Source organism: Salvelinus fontinalis, chromosome 29, assembly GCF_029448725.1.
Source record: "Salvelinus fontinalis isolate EN_2023a chromosome 29, ASM2944872v1, whole genome shotgun sequence".
In the NCBI taxonomy this organism is placed as follows: domain Eukaryota; kingdom Metazoa; phylum Chordata; class Actinopteri; order Salmoniformes; family Salmonidae; genus Salvelinus; species Salvelinus fontinalis.
The window spans coordinates 36,872,542-36,888,939 of NC_074693.1; the positions used below are offsets into that span (position 1 = coordinate 36,872,542).

The 16,398-nt window shown below is 41.0% G+C and overlaps 1 protein-coding gene and 1 long non-coding RNA gene across 2 annotated transcripts in view; both read left to right on the forward strand.

Annotated features, from left to right (window-relative positions):
- Positions 1-13,821: 13,821 nt before the first annotated feature.
- LOC129827942 (uncharacterized) lies at positions 13,822-15,943 on the forward strand. The gene is made up of 3 exons (XR_008755229.1): positions 13,822-13,946; positions 14,146-14,275; positions 14,667-15,943. It is a non-coding gene; the product is annotated as an uncharacterized LOC129827942 (long non-coding RNA).
- Positions 15,944-15,947: 4 nt separating this feature from the next.
- The window catches only part of LOC129827940 (gamma-aminobutyric acid receptor subunit alpha-2-like), a 57,138-nt gene continuing 56,687 nt past the window's right edge, over positions 15,948-16,398 (forward strand). Inside the window, exon 1 of the mRNA XM_055889241.1 lies at positions 15,948-16,283. The gene's annotated coding sequence lies outside the window, so the exon portion shown is untranslated. The remainder of the gene's footprint in view (positions 16,284-16,398) is intronic.

Consider the following 16,398-nt stretch of genomic DNA (forward strand, 5'->3'; position numbering starts at 1 on the left):
TCCTTGAGCATATTCATGTTTGTCTCGTTAATGTTGTTCTCGGAGAAATGTACTGAAGAGAATAGGACACAACGAACTGCAAAAAAAAAGAGACGGCGGTAGAATTCCATTTGGTTTGTTTCCTTGGTAACCTGAAGTAAATTAGAAACAAAATGCAGAGAGATTATTAACTCCTGGGAATTACATTGCCAAGGTCACAAGGTTGGCATCTTAATTCACATACGTGTGTGTATGATTCATTCGTCTCTCCTCCACATAAGAGAAGAGCTAAAAAATAGTTTTTTTTTATTGTTATGTATGGACTTCATTGCATTAATAATGTCATCTTTCATCATTTTTTCACTGTTTAGTCTTTTTTTCTTCCGTTTAGTGCATTTCCTCTAAATAAAAGTGGGGTTAAAATTGAAAGTTTGGGAGTGCCATTTTCAGTTGCCCATGTTCCCTAATTGCATCTAGAAATGAAAATATATATTTTGTACATACCTCATAATTCAGTTGTTTCTATTGTTCCATAACAGGGAAGCATTTCGGGTTGCTATTACCTTTGAGTAAAGGCAAATCAACGCAAAAGCTACATCTCCATTATTGGCATGACATGTTTCACAATGTAAACATAATCATTTCAGCGAGACCCATCCATGTAGGTGTGTAACCTATTTCATTAATGAATGTATTAATTCATGCTTTTATTCCTCCTAGTGTGCATACTTAGAGTCAATATCCAACACGTGTAACAGAGGAAAAGCTAAGTATTTGTGAAGCATGACTGAGTTATTGTTGCCATCTGTCAGAGCACAGTAATCATGTGCAATATTTTGAAATGCATAAATGTTTTACAGATTCGTGAACAACACCAGAATAACAAGGTATGTCAAGTCTCATCATATTATTTCACCTTTTTGTCACCTTTTCATTCTAGAGAGACAAGGGTTCTACATTAGGGTTGAATAGCGGGAACCGAGATTTACCAATATTTCCAGCCCAAACCCGCTCCCTTTTCCTGGGATGACTAACTGCAAGAAACCGGTAAATTATAATAAACTATTTATATGAATGTGAAATGGTACTGTTCAATGATATGCAATGCCTAAATCTGACTTCTCTATGGGCTTCTCTCTTCTATCTACATGATCAATGCTTAGGGTGGGGGAAAGACGGCGCATCTCATCATGTAGTGCAGTTCACAATGCATGTATCATCTCATCGTGTAGTGCAGTTCACAATGCATGTATCATCTCATCGTGTAGTGCAGTTCACAATGCATGTATCATCTCATCGTGTAGTGCAGTTCACAATGCATGTATCATCTCATCGTGTAGTGCAGTTCACAATGCATGTATCATCTCATCGTGTAGTGCAGTTCACAATGCATGTATCATCTCATCGTGTAGTGCAGTTCACAATGCATGTATCATCTCATCGTGTAGTGCAGTTCACAATGCATGTATCATCTCATCGTGTGGTGCAGTTCACAATGCATGTATCATCTCATCGTGTGGTGCAGTTCACAATGCATGTATCATCTCATCGTGTGGTGCAGTTCACAATGCATGTATCATCTCATCGTGTAGTGCAGTTCACAATGCATGTATCATCTCATCGTGTAGTGCAGTTCACAATGCATGTATCATCTCATCGTGTAGTGCAGTTCACAATGCATGTATCATCTCATCGTGTAGTGCAGTTCACAATGCATGTATCATCTCATCGTGTAGTGCAGTTCACAATGCATGTATCATCTCATCGTGTAGTGTAGTTCACAATGCATGTATCATCTCATCGTGTAGTGCAGTTCACAATGCATGTATCATCTCATCGTGTGGTGCAGTTCACAATGCATGTATCATCTCATCGTGTAGTGCAGTTCACAATGCATGTATCATCTCATCGTGTAGTGCAGTTCACAATGCATGTATCATCTCATCGTGTGGTGCAGTTCACAATGCATGTATCATCTCATCGTGTAGTGCAGTTCACAATGCATGTATCATCTCATCGTGTGGTGCAGTTCACAATGCATGTATCATCTCATCGTGTGGTGCAGTTCACAATGCATGTATCATCTCATCGTGTGGTGCAGTTCACAATGCATGTATCATCTCATCGTGTGGTGCAGTTCACAATGCATGTATCATCTCATCGTGTAGTGCAGTTCACAATGCATGTATCATCTCATCGTGTGGTGCAGTTCACAATGCATGTATCATCTCATCGTGTAGTGCAGTTCACAATGCATGTATCATCTCATCGTGTAGTGCAGTTCACAATGCATGTATCATCTCATCGTGTAGTGCAGTTCACAATGCATGTATCATCTCATCGTGTAGTGCAGTTCACAATGCATGTATCATCTCATCGTGTAGTGCAGTTCACAATGCATGTATCATCTCATCGTGTGGTGCAGTTCACAATGCATGTATCATCTCATCGTGTGGTGCAGTTCACAATGCATGTATCATCTCATCGTGTGGTGCAGTTCACAATGCATGTATCATCTCATCGTGTAGTGCAGTTCACAATGCATGTATCATCTCATCGTGTAGTGCAGTTCACAATGCATGTATCATCTCATCGTGTAGTGCAGTTCACAATGCATGTATCATCTCATCGTGTGGTGCAGTTCACAATGCATGTATCATCTCATCGTGTGGTGCAGTTCACAATGGATGTATCATCTCATCGTGTAGTGCAGTTCACAATGCATGTATCATCTTATCGTGTGGTGCAGTTCACAATGCATGTATCATCTCATCGTGTAGTGCAGTTCACAATGCATGTATCATCTCATTGTGTAGTGCAGTTCACAATGCATGTATCATCTCATCGTGTGGTGCAGTTCACAATGCATGTATCATCTTATCGTGTAGTGCAGTTCACAATGCATGTATCATCTCATCGTGTAGTGCAGTTCACAATGCATGTATCATCTCATCGTGTAGTGCAGTTCACAATGCATGTATCATCTCATCGTGTAGTGCAGTTCACAATGCATGTATCATCTCATTGTGTAGTGCAGTTCACAATGCATGTATCATCTCATCGTGTAGTGCAGTTCACAATGCATGTATCATCTCATCGTGTAGTGCAGTTCACAATGCATGTATCATCTCATTGTGTAGTGCAGTTCACAATGCATGTATCATCTCATCGTGTGGTGCAGTTCACAATGCATGTATCATCTCATCGTGTAGTGCAGTTCACAATGCATGTATCATCTCATCGTGTAGTGCAGTTCACAATGCATGTATCATCTCATCGTGTAGTGCAGTTCACAATGCATGTATCATCTCATCGTGTAGTGCAGTTCACAATGCATGTATCATCTCATCGTGTAGTGCAGTTCACAATGCATGTATCATCTCATCGTGTAGTGCAGTTCACAATGCATGTATCATCTCATTGTGTAGTGCAGTTCACAATGCATGTATCATCTCATCGTGTAGTGCAGTTCACAATGCATGTATCATCTCATCGTGTAGTGCAGTTCACAATGCATGTATCATCTCATCGTGTGGTGCAGTTCACAATGCATGTATCATCTCATCGTGTAGTGCAGTTCACAATGCATGTATCATCTCATCGTGTAGTGCAGTTCACAATGCATGTATCATCTCATCGTGTGGTGCAGTTCACAATGCATGTATCATCTCATCGTGTGGTGCAGTTCACAATGCATGTATCATCTCATTGTGTGGTGCAGTTCACAATGCATGTATCATCTCATCATGTGGTGCAGTTCACAATGCATGTATCATCTCATCGTGTAGTGCAGTTCACAAGGCATGTATCATCTCACCATGGTAAAACAAATTGTTGTGACAGGTAGGCCTACATTTGCTGCAGCATAATATGCTACAGTAGAATAAGGACTGAATGCGCTTCTAATTTACACATCTCCATCTGGCTTTCGGCGGTCAATGTTTTTTATTGTAAAGATATGTATTTTTTGCAGCTGCAGAGTTTTAAAACGTATCACTCGAATATCATTGCTTCAAATCAGTGCACGCGAGCTCTCTCTGTCTTTCTCTTTCCATCAATACCATATATACACTATGTATACAAAAGTATGTGGACACCCTTCAAGTTAGTGGACACAGCTATTTCAGCCACACCCATTGCTGACAGGTGTATAAATACGAGCACACAGCCATGCAATCTCCATAGACAAACATTGGCAGTAGAATGGCCTTATTGAAGAGCTCGGTGACTTTCAACGTGGCACCGTCATAGGATGTCACCTTTCCAACAAGTCAGTTAGGCAAATTTCTGCCCTGCTAGAGCTGCCCCGGTCAACTGTAAGTGCTTTTATTGTGAAGTGGAAACGTCTAGGTGCAACAACGGCTCAGCCATGAAGTGGTAGGCCACACAACCTCACAGAACGGGACTGTCGAGTGCTGAAGCGCGTAAAAATCATCTGTCCTCAGTTGCAACACTCACAACTGAGTTCCAAGCTGCCTTTGGAAGCAACGTCAGCACAAGAACTGTTCGGGTTTCCATGGCCGAGCAGCCGGACACAAGCCTAAAATCACAATGTGCAATGCCAAGCGGCAGCTGGAGTTGTGTAAAGCTCGCCGACTTTGGAGCAGTGGAAACACGTTCTCTGGAGTGATGAATCATGCTTCACCATCTGGCACTCTGACAGACAAATCTGGTTTTGGCGGATGCCAGGAGAACGCTACCTGCCCCAATGCATAGTGCCAACTGTAACGTTTGGTGGAGGAGAAATAATGGTCTGGGGCTATTTTTCATGGTTCGGGCTAGGCCCCTTACTTCCAGTGAAGGGAAATATTAACGCTACAGCATACAATAACCTTCTAGATGATTCTGTGCTTCCAAATTTGTGGCAACAGTTTCCTGTTTCAACATGACAATCCCCCGTGCACAAAGCGAGGTTCATATAGAAATGGTTTGTCGAGATCGGTGTGGAAGGACTGGTCTGCACAGAGCCCTGACCTCAACCCCATCGAACACCTTTGGGATGAATTGGCACGCCGACTGTGAGCCAGGCCTAGCCACCCAACATCAGTGCCAGACCTCACTAATGGTCTTGTGATTGAATGGAAGCAAGTCCCTGCAGCAATGTTCAAACATCTAGTGGAAAGCCTTCCCAGAAGAGTGGAGGCTATTTATTACAGCACAGGGGGGACCAACTCTATATTAATGGCCATCATTTTGGAATGAGATGTTTGATAAACAGGTGTCCACATACTTCTGGTGATGTAGTGTACACAGATAGATACACTACCAGTCAAAAGTTTTAGAACACCTACTCATTCAAGAGTTTGTCTTTATTTTTACTATTTTCTACACCACATATGTCAGAGTCAAGGCCCGCGGGCCACATCCGGCCCGCGAGAAGGTTTTTTACGGCCCCTGGGATGATCTTGATTTATTATTAGAACCGGCCCGCAGACCGCAGCAAGCCGGCAGCCCGCAGATCTTTTACACGCACCAATACTACATTTCCCACAATGCAACGGTGACGCACCGAGCAGTAGGCTGCTTCATTTCAATATTTATTGGCACAGCAGTCGTCAGCATCACAGTAAAATTAACTTTCAGATACCCATCAAAAATGGCAAAACGGAAGGTGGACACTGAGAACCGGGGGTTTCAAACAAGGTGGGAGTCGGAGTATATGTTCACGGAGGTAGCTGGAAAACCTGTGTGTCTTCTGTGTGGAGAAAGTGTGGCGGTACTGAAAGAGTATAATCTGAGACGACATTATGAAACGAAACACGCGGACAAAAACAAGAATATGGACATGGAACAAAGGCTACAAAAGGCAGAGGAATTAAAACGAGGCCTCAAATCTCGACAGGCTCTGTTCAAAAAAGCCAAATCACAAGGCCAGGCTGCTGTCAAGGCCAGTTTTATTTTGGCAGAAGAGATCGCTAAATCAGCCCGGCCATTTACGGAGGGGGATTTCATCAAAAACTGCATGATTAAAGTTTGTGACGAAGTTTGCCCAGAAAAAAGGCAACTCTTTTTAAATGTGAGTCTGAGCAGAAACACCATTGCCGAGAGAGTAGACCAGTTGTCCATCAATCTAAAAGAGCAGCTTGTGAAAAAGGGAAAAGATTTCATTGCATATTCCTTGGCTGTGGATGAGAGCACCGACATTTCTGACATTGAAATTTGTCTTTTGTGTCTGTTGAAAATTAAAGATTACTGACAGAGCCATAAGAAAATATTGCTTTATTTATCTGATCATATTGGAATATATTTGTTAGGTTTTCAGTAGGTTCAATTAGGTTCACTAGACTATATGCGTCATTTAAAAATTTTTCAATGAACATTCGAACAGTCCGGCCCTCGGCTTGTAGCTAAATTTTTTATTTGGCCCTCCGTCCATTTGACTTTGACACCCCTGTTCTACACTATGAAATAACACATAAGGAGTCATGTAGTAACCCAAAGTTTAAAACAAATCAAAATATTTTATATTTGAGATTCTTCAAATAGCCACCATTTGCCCTCATGACAGCTTTACACTCTCTTGGCATTTTCTCAACCAGACTCATGAGGTAGTCACCTGGAATGCATTTCAATTAACAGGTGTGCCTTGTTAAAAATGGCATTTATTTCCTTCTTAATGCCTTTGAGCGAATAAATTGTGTTGTGACAAAGTAGGGGTGGTATACAGAAGATAGTCCTATTTGGTAAAAGACCAAGCACATATTATGGCGAGAAAAGCTCAAATAAGCAAAGAGAAACGACAGTCCATTACTTTAAGACATGAAGGTCAGTCAATATGGAACATTTCATCAAGTGCAGTCGCAAAAAAACATCAAGCGCTATGATGAAACTGGCTCTCATGAGGACCGCCACAGGAAAGGAAGACCCATAGTTACCTCTGCTGCAGAGGATAAGTTCATTAGAGAGTTACCAGCCTCAGAAATTGCAGCCCAAATAAATGCTTCCCAGAGTTCAAGTAACAGACACATCAACGGTTCAGAGGAGCCTGTGTGAATCAGGCCATCATGGTTGAATTGCTGCATAGAAACCACTACTAAAGGACACCAATAATAAGAAGAGACTTGCTTGGGCCAAAAAACACGAGCAATGGACATTAAACCGGTGGAAATTTGGTCTGGAGTCTAAATTTTAGATTTTTGGTTCCAACCGCCATGTGTTTGTGAGATGCTGTATGGGTGAATGGATGATCTCCGCATGTGTGGTTCCCAACGTAAAGCATGGAGGAGGTGGTGTTATGGTGTGATGGTACTTTGCTGGTGACACTGATTTATTTAGAAGTCAAGGCACACTTAACCAGCATGGTTATTCTACAATGTGGAAAATAGTAAAAATCAAGAAAAATCCTTGAATGAGTAGGTGTTCTAAAACTTTTGACCGGTAGTGTAGATACCTTTTCTTCTCTTCACGAAGAAATCTGTCTGCATCTTCTTCTAGTCCTATATTATTCAGCATGTCATTACAATGATGAAGATCAGCACAACGAAACATTTCATTTAACTGCTGAAAGAAAGGAAGGAATGAGACAACAATGAAGATAGAAAGAGGTAGGCTAATACGCACCTTGCAAAGCATTAGGGGACATGTTATGAAAGGTGAGCTACACAGTGCCTACAGAAAGCATTCATATCCCTTGACTTATCCACATTTTGTCTTACCCATCTACACACAATACCCCATAATGACAAAGTGAAAACATGTTTTTAGATAGTTTAGCAAATGTATTGAAATACAGAAATATCTCATTTACATAAGTATTCACACACAGGTACATCCAATTTCCTTTGATCATCCTTGTGATGTCGCTACAACTTGATTGGAGTCCACCTGAGGCTAATTGTCACGACTTCTGCCGAAGTCGTTGCCTCTCCTTGTTCGTGCTTTGTTCCGCGGTCGACGTCACCGGTCTTCTAGCCATCATCGATCCATTTTTCATTTTCCATTGGTTTTGTCTTGTCTTCCCACACACCTGTTTTCAATCCCATCCATTATCCTCTTGTGTATTTAACCCTCTGTTTCCCCTCGTCTTTGTCAGAGATTCTTTCTTGTTAGTATTGTTTTTATGTGTATAGGTGCGCGACGGGTCTTCGTACCCATATTTGTTTTGTTCGTTTCTTATTTAGTGTTATGGAGCATGTATTTGGACTTTCATTAAAAGACTTCATTTTACACTCAGTTTGACTCTCCTGCGCCTGACTTCCCTGTCAACTATACTCACGACTCTGACACTAATTCAATTGTTTGGACATGATTTAGAAAGAAACACGCCCGTCTATATACAGTAAGGTCCCACAGTTGACAGTTCATGTCAGAGCAGAAACTATATCATGAAGTCCAAGGAACTGTCAGTAGATCTCTGAGATTTGTGATGAGGCATATATCTGGGGATGGGTATAAAACAATGTCTAGATTGTTGAAAGTTTCCAAGAGCACAGTGGTCTCTATCATTGAGAAATTGAAAAATGTCCCATCTAATTTAACAGAGCTTGAGAAAATCTGCAAGGAATAATTGGAGAAAATCCCTGAATCCAGATGTGCAAAGCTGATACAGACCTACCTAAAGATGAACCAAAGTTGTAATCGCAAAGTATTGACTCAGGGGTGTGAATACTCATGTAAATTAGATCTTTCTGTATTTCATTTTCAATAAATTTGCAAAAATATCTAAAAACATGTTTTCACTTTGTCCTTGTGGGCTATTGTCTGTAGATGGGTGAGGAAAATATTTCATCCATTTTGAATTCAGACTGTAACACAAAATGTGGATTAAGTCAAGGGGTATGAATACTTTCTGAAGGCACTGTATACATTGAGTGTACAAAACAGACACCTTCCGAATATCGAGTTGCAGTCATGGAAAAAGCCGGTGTTCCTAAAGTTTTGTAGACTCAGGTTATATATATATTTTTTATTTCACCTTTATTTAACCAGGTAGGCTAGTTGAGAACAAGTTCTCATTTGCAACTGTGACCTGGCCAAGATAAAGCATAGCAATTCGACACATACAACACAGAGTTACACATGGAATAAACAAAACATAGTCAATACTACAGTAGAAAAAAGAAAACAAAGTCTATAAACAGTGAGTGCAAATCAAATCACATGTATTTATATAGCCCTTCTTACATCAGCTGATATCTCAGTGCTGTACAGAAACCCAGCCTAAAACCCCAAACAGCAAGCAATGCAGGTGTAGAAGCATGATGGCTAGGAAAAACTCCCTAGAAAGTCCAAAACCTAGGAAGAAACCTAAAGAGGAACCAGGCTATGAGGGGTGGCCAGTCCTCTTCTGGCTGTGCCGGGTGGAGATTATAACAGAACATGACCAAGATGTTCAAATGTTCATAAATGACCAGCATGGTCAAATAATAATAATCATAGTAGTTGTCGAGGGTGCAACAAGTCAGCACCTCAGGAGTAAATGTCAGTTGGCTTTTCATAGCCGATCATTAAGAGTATCTCTACCGCTCCTGCTGTCTCTAGAGAGTTGAAAACAGCAGGTCTGGGACAGGTAGCACGACCGGTGAACAGGTCAGGTTTCCATAGCCGCAGGCAGAACAGTTGAAACTGGAGCAGCAGCACGGCCAGGTGGACTGGGGACAGCATGGAGTCATCATGCCAGGTAGTCCTGAGGCATGGTCCTAGGGCTCAGGTCCTCAGAGAGAAAGAGAGAATTAGAGCGAGCATACTTAAATTCACACAGGACACCGGATAAGACAGGAGAAGTACTCCAGATCAGTTAAGATAAGGGAGTTAAGGCAATAAATAGGCCGTGGTGGTGAGGTAATTACAATATAGCAATTAAACACTGGAATGGCAGATGTGCAGAAGATGAATGTGCAAGTAGAGATACTGGGGTGCAAAGGAGCAAGATAAATAAATAAATAAATAAATAAATAAATATAGTATGGGGATGAGGTAGATAGATGGGCTGTTTACAGATGGGCTATGTACAGGTGCAGTGATCTGTGAGCTGCTCTGACAGCTGGTGCTTAAAGCTAGTGAGGGAGATATGAGTCTCCAGCTTCAGTGATTTTTGCAGTTCGTTCCAGTCATTGGCAGCAGAGAACTGGAAGGAAAGGCGGCCAAACAAGAATTTGGCTTTGGGGGTGACCAGTGAGATATACCTGCTGGAGCAAGTGCTACGGGTGGGTGCTGCTATGGTGACCAGTGAGCTGAGATAAGGAGGGGCTTTACCTAGCAGAGACTTGTAGATAACCTGTAGCCAGTGTGTTTGGCGACGAGTATGAAGCGAGGGCCAACCAACGAGAGCGCACAGGTCGCAGTGGTGGGTAGTGTATGGGGCTTTGGTGACAAAACGGATGGCACTGTGATAGACAGCATCCAATTTGTTGAGTAGAGTGTTGGAGGCTATTTTATAGATGACATCGCTGAAGTCGAGGATCGGTAGGATGGTCAGTTTTACGAGGGTATGTTTGGCAGCATGAGTGAAGGATGCTTTGTTGCGATATAGGAAGCCGATTCTAGATTTAATTTTGGATTGGAGATGCTTAATGTGAGTCTGGAAGGAGAGTTTACAGTCTAACCAGACACCTAGGTATTTGTAGTTGTCCACGTATTCTAAGTCAGAGCCGTCCAGAGTAGTGATGCTGGACGGGCGGGCAGGTGTGGGCAGTGATCGATTGAAAAGAATGCATTTAGTTTTACTTGCATTTAAGAGCAGTTGGAGGCCACGGAAGGAGAGTTGTATGGCATTGAAGCTCGTCTGGGGGTTAGTTAACACAGTGTCCAAAGAGGGGCCAGAAATATACAGAATCATGTCGGCTAAGGCTATATATGCATCAGCCTACTAATTATAAAAATGTAAAATAGGGCCTATTATATTTAAAAACAAGGCAACAGTAAACATGTCATCCCCCACAAACGATGCAGCCCCATGGAGCTTGTTTAATTTACTTACCCAAGAGAGCATAGCCACATCTATGGGCTTTTATATTTTCCTGTCGTGCATAAGGTGCATTAGCCTATATATCAAAGGCTATGTATTGGATAACAGCACAATCATTTGGGATTTGTTTGGGCTTGGACTCATAAATGTAGGACCCATAAAATGTCTTTAATGTATGGCTCATCAGGCTCAGGTACTGTAGTATCAGGTTTGAATTGTTATGCCGTACAAAGCTCCATCGAATTCAGACATATTTACTGTACATGCTTTTTGCGCTACAATGACACTTCCGATTTTGGCTGGAAATACCGGGATACCCGGTAGGAAAGTGATTTATTCTCAGGATGGAACATTTGTAAAATACCGGAAAACATATTCAAAAAACAAGTTGGGTGAACAGGTTCTACCTGGAAAGGGTTCTACGGTGACAAGCCATAGAACTCTTTATGACAGGTGGAACCTTTTTCCAAGAGTGGGGACATCATTACTGCCTTCATGACCTCCTACACTCTTAGAAAAAAGGTACTATCTAGAATCTTAAGGGTTTTTCCAGATATCCATTTAGGAGAACCCTTTGGTTAAACTATTTGGTTCCAGGTAGAGCCTTTTTGGGTTCCATGAAGATTCTGGAACCAAAAAGGGTTCTACTTGGAACCAAAGAGGTTTCTCCTATGGAGACAGCCGAATTACCCTTTTAGCAGTGGTGGGGAAAGTAGTCAATTGTCATACTTCAGTAAAAGTAAAGAAACCTTGATAGAAAATGATTCAAGGAAAAGTGAAATTCACCCAGTAAAATACTACTAGAGTAAAAGTCTAAAAGTATTTGGTTTTAAATGTACTTAAGTATCAAAAGTAAGTGTAATTGCTAAAATGTACTTAAGTATCAAAAGTAAAAGTATAAATAATTTCAAGATCCGTATATTAAGCACAACAGATTACACAATTTTCTTTTTTTTATTGACGGATAGCCAGGGGCACACTCCAACACTCAGTCATAATTAAAAAAATTATGAGATCAGAGGCAGTAGGGATGACCAGGGACGTTCTTTAGATGAGTGTGTGAATGTGACCATTTTCCTGTCAAAATGTAACAAGTACTTTTGAGTGTCAGGGAAAATGTATTAAGTGAAATGTACATTATTTTCTTTAGGAATGTATTGAAGTAAAAGTAAAAGTGGCCAAAAATATAAATAGTAAAGTACAGATACCCCCAAAAACTACTTAAGTAGTACTTTAATGTATTTTTACTTAAGTACTTTACATTACTGCTTTTTAGAACCGTTTTTTCTAAGAGTTTAGAGCAAATCCTTGTGACAGACCGGGACAGGGATTACAGGTCTAACTAATGGCATAAAAATGGCCAAACTGTTCTTAATTACCTTGACAGGGACATTTATCTAATGGGCATTTCTGAGACTGTTCTCAGACAACCTTCATTAGAGAATGACTTACTTTGGTTCTCTTCAAATTTACACTGGACAAATTGAGGACAGTGGATTCTTATGAGACGTACTGCTGTTAAACAGGCAACAGCGACTGGGATGGAAGGTGCACTTGTGATCATTTCCACCATTATGACAATAAGACCCTCCAGAACCCAGGAGAGAGGATTATGAGTGGCTGTTCCAATTACTGTACAGTGATGCTATTCCACACACCAAAGGATGGGCCAGTGGTCAACTTTTTCTCTTATTTTTAGATATTTTAAGACTAGTGTACAGTCTAACAAGGAGAAAAGAAAGAGCGAGAAACTAATGTATGACATTAGAGAACATCCTGTAACAGTATCATAATAATATACACAGTACATTGAATTAATAAGCCAATTCTGTTACAAATTAAACAATTATACATACTTCATTGAACCCATTAGACTTGCAACCTCTTCATATCTCTATTTCTCTCTCACTCACACACATATACACACTCACAGACACTCTCTCTGTCTCACACACACACAAACAAAGACACACTCTCTCTGTCTCACACACACACAAACAAAGACACACACTCTCTGTCTCACAAACACAAACAAAGACACACACTCTCTGTCTCACAAACAAAAAGACACACACTCTCTGTCTCACAAACACACACAAAAACACACACATACACACACGTCTCACAAACACACACACACTCTCTCTTTCACACACACTCACAAACACACACTCTCTCTCTCACGCACACAAACACACACACACTCAGTCTTTCACTCTCACACAAAATTTTGCCTCCTGAGTCCTTGCTACCTGTGAAGATGTAACACGGCTTGTCTTTTCTCATGAAGCAGTGGGATCTTTATCAGTGTCACAGACCCTCGACAGCCTCTTCATCTGTATTCTGCACAGCTTGTTGCCGAGGCAACTGGCGAGAGACGGATCCGGCAGTTCCAGCAACATGTGTAGGATCAGCTGACCAAAATTATGATAATGTGCGGCTGATTTAAGTGTGTGATTTGTGTGTTCTCATAAATCACTGCTTGCTGTTAATTGCCCTTGTTATACGTTTTTCTAAAATAATTTCAGCATGTCTAGTTTAAGTGCACAATTACCGTGGTATCTTATCTTGCCATTTTATAATAACGTAAAACACATGAATGCCCTATATCACCTCAGTAAGCAGATTAGAATATGTAATAACATGTACATTTTGGATACACATTGAAATCGTGTCAATGTCTTGACTGTTAATATTGCAATCTTCCCCTCACAGATGATATGGCTATACTGTAAGGAACAATAGATGATAAATATGAGTAAAGATCATTTTATGAGTTTTAGATGGTCAAATTAGATGTTTCTTTATACAGATGGGAAGTGATATGTTGAGAGTTACAGTAATATTTTTCTCCAACAGAGGATGCTGTCATCCCCATTACTGGTTGTTGTTGGTATTGGCGGCAAGTGAAAAACCATTCAGGGGCGGGAGTGCACATTTCGGCAAGTATTCCTCAACCCTGCAAATCACACCTTCAGTTCCTATCCAGATTCCTTCTGCTACATTAATCATCTTGCCGTGTCACTCAGTCATCTTTTCCAAAGATGAACCCATGAATCCTGTAAGCTTAATGTGATGCAACACCTAGCAATACAAATTATGTGCCATAATAACTTGTGGTTTTCTCATGATCTTTTTCTGGCTGCTATAAAGTGTTCTTTGCCAATGGCACAGAAATGTAGATAAAATATTTTTGTGTGGCAAATTCATGTGAATTCTAAGATTTGCTTGACCTCATTGAACTGTATTCTTCCTTCCAGACTGGTCTCCCGTTCAGCCATGGAGTTTAGTGTACCCTGTTCATTCCAGGTTTGACTTGACAGTGGGTATAGACCCCTTAAAGGACACAGAGTGAAAGTGCCATTGATATGACCGGTCACAGACTCCCAGGTATGTCCACTAATGGGATCAATGTAACCGTCCCCTGGCATGGAATGACAGCCTTCTCAGGCTTATTAGCTGCGGTAATAGCGCAATGCTGGTGGGAAATATGGTTGTAATGAAAGGGTGGGCCGGAGTTGTAAGTTTGAAGGTTATAAATCAGTTATTGTAATATCGTAGTCTTACGCAGTACCAGTACTACAAAAATGTGTTTTAACCTAGTCTTGGAACTAAGAACCAAATTTCACATGCTCCTCGGTCATTTAACGGTACATCAAACTAGCTGGAACCAACCTATAGCTTTAATAATTTGTAAATACATTTCTCCAAATAATCAATATTAGGTCTGAAGGATTGGTCCCCTTGACGGCTGGTTTGTTTCCCTACATTTTTTCCTCAGCTGCCCGCAACCATGGCCTGTCAACTACCAAGGTGTCTGACACCATGCTGGCCTGGACGTGAGAGGACACAGAGAACAAAGAGAGGGCAAAAAGAAGGGTGGAATTAGCGGCATCAAGGAAAAAAGAGTGGAGAACGATTCAGCAGATGGGAGGGAGAAATGACGGAGGAGGGGAAAGAGGTGGGAGAGTGTGTGCACAGATTGCGTTGGGTGGTGACATCCGGGTAGCAGTATGGCCACACAGATACATTTGAAAATCTGAGAAATCTAAAGTCATTGCATGTGCTGGTTAATATGAATGTAAATGTAGTGGCAGTGTTGTTATTATGTATTTACATGTCGGTTATTGATTGACAGGTGGTGTGTTTATTCCTTACACTTTTAGGCAGCCATTTATTTCCCCGTTAAAACAAGAAGTTGTGGGGCTGTCTCTCAGCTAAGGAGTTATGAACGGTTAAATCTTGCTCTTATCTTGACACTGTAACCGTGTTCATGTTGGTCTTCATGCGGACAGTATTCCTTCCTCGCCATTCAAATGATTTCACCCATCCACTCACAAGCCACCTACATCACTGTGCCACACATGATTTAGTTTTCAATAAGAAACTGGAGACATAATCAATCTATCTGATAGTTAGGATGTGCAAAAAATTGTATACTGTAGACTAGGCCTATATAGACGGAATGAGGCAGTTTAAGCGTTTCCATTAGCAAATATGTAGAGTATGCCTACAGGTGGGTGTGGTCTCCAAAACATGTTAATTTGTCTTCTTCTTCTTGGAAGTATCAACATTCCTCTCTACTTTAAAAAAATGGATCTGCTATGTGGAAACTGCAATTAGAGTAAGATCAAAATTGCAACTCCTTGCTTTCACTAGAGTGCCATTTTTTTTCAGAAATAAGGTTTTTCTCCTATGTGTTTTGCTCTTGGAGTGGTTACAGCTGGTTACAGCTGGTTACAGCTTGCCTACAACTGTGCTGTAATTTTTCATAGAGCTCTAAAGAATGAACAAAATGCCATGCAGTGTATACAATAACCCGGTACTATTACAGATAACACAGTATTATGCCATTAGATGAAGATCACGGTAATGTTCATTTTAAATGTATAAGCAAATATTCCTCAACTTTAACCGACTAATTACATGTGTTCATTGCAAAATTGTAACATCTGTTTAAAACATTGAGTGGATACGAAATAACTCTTAAGGACCCGTTATTTCCGTCTTTAACCATGTAGTTTAGTGTTTGTGTGTGTGTGCATGCATGTGTGTGTGCGCGTGTGTGTGTGCGTGTGCGAGAGAGAGCGCGAGATTGTCGCGGCTCGGAGCGTGTGTTCTTTCCTTTCACCAGCTAAACTGAAATGGAAACAGAATGGGAAAATGTTAGACGCTGAACGTCAGTGATATCAAGGAAAGGATAAAGACATTAAGTGCATAATTGGCCACAACTGTAATTATTGGTGCTTTGAATTTATAAGGCTCGCTCTTGTTATACGCGTGCGCGCTTATTCCATCTTGACGGTACACCGTAGTGGTTCCACTGGGTTCAACTTTCACATCTGGCTCAATTTCTGTGCTGATAATTGCTTCAATTAGGCTACACCCTGCATTCCAGGTGAGTCTCCTCGCTGATGAAAAGTCGTTTTGTGATGAGAATGATTTGATACAGTTCCTGTCTGTCTCCGCCGATAAGTAGCCAGGAGTAGCCTAGCCTAGATATCATGTAGAGT